Source organism: Buceros rhinoceros, unplaced genomic scaffold, assembly GCF_000710305.1.
Source record: "Buceros rhinoceros silvestris isolate BGI_N320 unplaced genomic scaffold, ASM71030v1 scaffold12460, whole genome shotgun sequence".
Taxonomy (NCBI): Eukaryota; Metazoa; Chordata; class Aves; order Bucerotiformes; family Bucerotidae; genus Buceros; species Buceros rhinoceros.
In genome coordinates, this window is record NW_010389060.1 from 1289 (window position 1) to 6388 (window position 5100).

Below are 5100 nucleotides of genomic sequence, written 5' to 3' on the forward strand. Positions count from 1 at the left end.
CCTAAATATGCTCTTTGTCATCATTGCTAAAAATGATTGACCTCTGCCATGGAGTAATGAGTGTTGGTTCTCTCCCTCGTTCTGAATTCCTACAGATGATCACCTAAGCAGCAGGTGCTTGTGGGCCCAGATGAGAGTCCGAAGGTGCTTGATTTTGCATATATGAGCTCACATGAAAACCAAAAAGTGCCTGCCTTCAGTTGGATTTTTCAGCAGAGTTTGTACAAATGAATTGCTTATGATAAGAAAGCTTCCCCAAGTGAGAAACACGGTTGCAGCTTTTGTAGTTTTCCTCATAATTATCCAACTACTTCACTTCTGGGTGGAACTTTTTCATTTAAATCTGATTTATAGTTAATGTGCAGCTGATGATGCCTTCCAAGGGCCTCCGTAAGCTTTATTTCCAGTAGTTGATCAATTGTTTTAATTAACTTTCAGAAAGAACAAGGAGCTTTTGAGACACAGAAATCTATGATGTTTTCCACCCAGAAAACATGCTGAAGTGTCTGTGCTTGTTCTAGCAGCTGCCATAGAAGAATAAATTATTTATGTGGCAAAGTTATCTCCTTACTTCACAAGTGTTACAAATACAGCAATTCAATGTTGTTTTTAATCTTTAAAACACTCAACAAACATTAAAATAATATACACAATCATTCACACCCCGTGCCCCCAAATTTATTGTTTTTAACTCTAGCAGAGTAGCTTTAGTATTTTTCTAAAAAAGCATCTAATATAGCTTAGACTTATTAATGGCCATAAATCACAGCAGCTCTATTTCTGATTATTACTCTCACTTGCACCATTCATGCTTTTATTGCTGACAACTACAGAGTGTTTGAATACCATTATTTTTTCCTCCCCTTTCTACTTTCTTGTGGCTGGCACCGTCAGGAATCCTGTAGCAAATCCAGGCTGAAGCTGGTCAAGCAGGGAGTGAGTAGGGCCACACAGAGTGAGGACAGTGCACTCCTTTCAGTTACTCCTACTTTGTGTTGCCACCTGCCAGAGAGTCCAGCTCCAGGAACAACTGGATGTGTGCAGTAGCTCCAAGCCATGCATCTCATGTCTGGGCTAATGTGCATAAACCAGCAGATTGGGAGTTGCCAGGAGCCAGTAAGATGGTGTGAAAACAAGCCAGGCCGGTTAGAAACTGGTCAGGTTTTACCAGATCTTGCTCGGACTTTGGTAATGGGACTCATGTCCCTTTAGCATGGCTTAGACTTGATGGAGGGGTGACACTTACCCTTCTGCTGTGGAGTGAGAAATGCAGCTCCGCAAAGAGTCGTCGTCTGGTGTAGTGCTGACACAGCGCAAGACCAACCTGCTCTGTGAATGAAGATGCGTGAGCAACAGTCAGAATGTTAACTGTTGGTGGATTCTGGGCTGTATGATTTGGCTGTATGTGCAAGAGTACATAGAGCTGATGGAGGAGAGTGGGAGCGCACCCCACTGTGTCACATCAGACAGAGCTGGTAAACCTCTCTCACCCTCCAGAAAACCGGAATCCCAGTTCTCTTGCTGGGTGCATTATTTTATATATGGTGGGAAACATGTTCCAAAGAGGTGCCTGAGAGACCTCTTTTGTTAAAATACTGAGTAGGGGGAGGCTGTAAAGTGGAGCTCAGCCCCAGGTCTGGTTGAGCTGGAAAAACCTGGGTTGATCAACTAGACGCAAACTCTTTTGCATCATGGTTGAGCTCAATATTGAGGCTGCCTGCTGAGAGCTTTCCAGCCCCTCTCCTGGCTCCCTCATCACACCCCTTCCTCCATCTATGCCTCAAGGTGTGTGCTGGGTTCGGGGAAGAGCAGCGTGGAGGGAGGGGATGGAAGAGAGGAGAGAATCGGGAACACCGAGGGAGAAGGGTATTCCGAGGGAGAAGGGTATTCCGAGGAACCAGGGAAGCAAACATGGGCATGAAGCGGCGGGAGTGGAGGCCCTGGGGCAGGTCCGCGGGGCAGCACAGCAGGAGGGGCATGGCTGGGGGCAAGCGCAGAGCAGCAGCGGAGGGCAGAGGTCCCCAGCTGGCCCGGCCTGTGCCCTGCGGCAGCGCAGACCCTCCAACCTCATGACAAAAAGCCGTGCCGAAGGAGGACTGTGCAATCAGAAGCTTTTTCCAAGTATCCCAGCAGAGTAAGCGGCAGCAGTAGGTGACGCTGTCTCCAGACCTGCAGTGTGAGTTAAATACTTGCTGTAAAGGTGACAGAGTGTGGAAGGTGGCCCGTTACCGCACATCATTGTGTCCCCACAAAGCCTGCGATGTGCTCTGTGTCAAGCCATGCAAGAATTTGTCGTGCTTGGGTGTGTTCGTTTTCCAAAAGGTCAGTGTTTTAAGGCTATTAAAAGTAATATATGAATTACAGGGAAGTGCATTTGATGAGGTCATAAATAAGAAAAATAAGGTCATAAATAAGGAATAAAACAAATAAGTTTTAATTTCTCTTGACTCTATCACCCCAGAAAAGGCAGACACCTTCCAAAAGAATGTGTGTATAAGTGTAACCACACATGTACATATACATATCTATAAGCTTTGACTGTAAAACTGTTTCCATCAAGTATGTAATACTTTTTACCCATCAAACATTTCCTGAACTAAATTTTTTTATGTGTATGCATTGAAAATTGGAAAGAACATGGTTTTTCTTGTTGAGTTTGGAACAGTTGTTCAATAAAAGTCGGGGTTTTTTTCAGTAATATATGGTTTCTTGAAAATTACTTTTTGGAGAGTTTCTTGTGTGAAAACAGCTAAATAACAGAGACTTGTATTATAAAAGTGATGAATAAAATTATTCTGGTAGTGCATAGGCTGAAAGATGCATCATATGATTCCAGCTGTCAGTTGTTGGTGCGTGGAAAAAATGACTCAGCAAGATACAATAAATTTACAGTCAACTGTAGTTTTGCTGTAGTTCTGCTGGGTGAGTCTAAAGTGTGGAACTAGAAGTTTCCAAGTTTTTTTTTTCAAGGGGGAATTAGCTCAAATGGTAGAGCGCTCGCTTAGCATGCGAGAGGTAGCGGGATCGATGCCCGCATTCTCCAGGCTTTTGCTCACACACCCAACACCGACAGCAGCACAACGTTTTCTTCCCAAACCGGTCTCGTTGATGAAAGAAAATACCGAGCTAGTCACACGTACCATTTCATACAGCAAATAAAACACGTCAACAACCTCAGTAAGCAGACTATGCTCTCAACTCTCTGAGATGTCATCACAAAAGCAGCTCATACTGATGTTATTCTCTAATAGAGGAGATAAAATTCACTTCTGGCCCCTACAAGTGAATGGAATTTTAATGCGAGTATTCTTTTGGTAGTTTTTAACGATACAAAAAGTTAGAGAAATTGTCTATAAGATGTAGAAGTGTGCAGTTGTCCATCTAAGATCGGCTCCCCGTGGAGTTCCTGTCTCTCCAGCTGCCCTGTACCTGTTGGGGCTAGGATGGACACAACCCACTTGTTCAAACCTGAGTTTCAAATGTCCTTCAATCTCTCACAATTTCACTCAACCCATGATACGAAAATAACTTGCACTTAAAAAAACTCCAAACTCATCTGTGATCCACATTAACATCTTCAGTCACTCACACTGAGCGTGTGCTTCTTAAAACTGATTAATTTCAACCCTTACAAAATGGCTACAGAAAAATGCGTCTAAATGTAAAACAGCTCCACAGTGTAAGGTGCTCTGAAGAGGGCACTGAAGTTGTAGCACAGCCAACAGTCAGAAGAAACCACGGTATCTGTCAGCGTGCTCGTGTTTTATTCTTTAAAACCCCCTGGCAAACATTTCTCTTTTCCTCGTGCAGGCAGTTACCCTAATTTTAGACAAAACACAAGTCGGCAAGAACCTCTTTTCTAAAAGAGCAGAAAACGTAGGGCTGGTGACTGAAGGAAGGAAGGGAAGTGCTGTTGACAGGAGCAAGAAAAAATAACGCTTGAAAGTAGTGAGGGGAGGAAAAGGGACCTCAGGTATCGATCGCACAACCTCTCGACTGGGGAGCAAGAGCTCTAAGACGTGATCTGATACTTCTGTAAGGAACTGCTGCTCTTCACTGTCCCTTCCTGCTGTCCTGTTCCTCACTGATGGAGCGTGACGTGGAGAGCGTGACTGTTTCTCACTGTAGTTCTTCAGACTATGCTGCAGTTTGCCCTGCTGCCTCAAGTACTTGCGGCTGGTCAGTTTATAATGAAATAAACGTTGAAGACGTCTGCAGGAGTTGTGCACTGAGGAGAGGAGGTGATTCAGTGGGGTGGCTCTAAGGTGCAGTCACTGGCAGAATGGTTCCTTCTGACTGTCACCTCTCTAGACTGGTGAACGTGCGTTACCTTTGTGCCCAGCTTCCTGTAAAGCAGCTCTTCTGTCCATTAGAGCTTGTAAACACACTGTGATATGAGAAGTAAGAGCTTTCTCTCGTCCCATGTGGTGTTTGTGTCCTTACTCTTCAGGTAAGCTCTCTTGTGAAGAGCTGGCTGGATTGAGAGAAGCTGGATGGAGGGTCCCAGTCCCCGAAAGCACTGCCCGTGAGAGGAAATCCCCTGAGGATGGGTGAGGAGTTCCCTGAGGGCTGTCCGAGGGAGTGGCTACCCCGGGTCTGTCTGCGCTTTCCCAGTCAGTAGTGCATAGAGATGTTCTGTGTAAAGAAGTGTGGGAGAACTGAGCTGCTTGGTTCTCGTTATATTGCCATTCTCACAGATTTATGTCCTCTGAAATATTGTGCTTAAATGAGGTACACAAGGCAGTTATGACTTCTGTCAAAAATAATCTGTATCAAACGTACTGGAAGATACCGTTACCCTGTGTCTGCGTTTGTTGTAGTCTGAGAAAGGGGAGTATTTATTTATTGATGTTATAAAGGGGTTTTGCTGTGAGGATTACTGGTACCAAGTTGTAAGCAGAAGTTGTATTTCAGAGAACTCTTTTCTTTTTGAATGGAGAGGTGACTTCACTGCCATGTGTAAGCACTCGATTGCTTGGAAGAAAAGCAGCTTACACCTTTGACCACGTTCAGCTTCTAGCTGTCAGGTATTTTTCCTCTCAAGTTCAGCATTGAAAAAAATATACATTTTTTTTGACAGTAAACTTTCAACAAGATCGG

The 5100-nt window shown here is 44.4% G+C and overlaps 1 non-coding gene across 1 annotated transcript; it reads left to right on the forward strand.

Annotated features, from left to right (window-relative positions):
- The first annotated feature begins 2970 nt into the window (after positions 1 to 2970).
- TRNAA-AGC lies at positions 2971 to 3043 on the forward strand. The gene has a single exon. It is a non-coding gene; the product is annotated as a tRNA-Ala (tRNA).
- The last annotated feature ends 2057 nt before the right edge of the window (positions 3044 to 5100 follow it).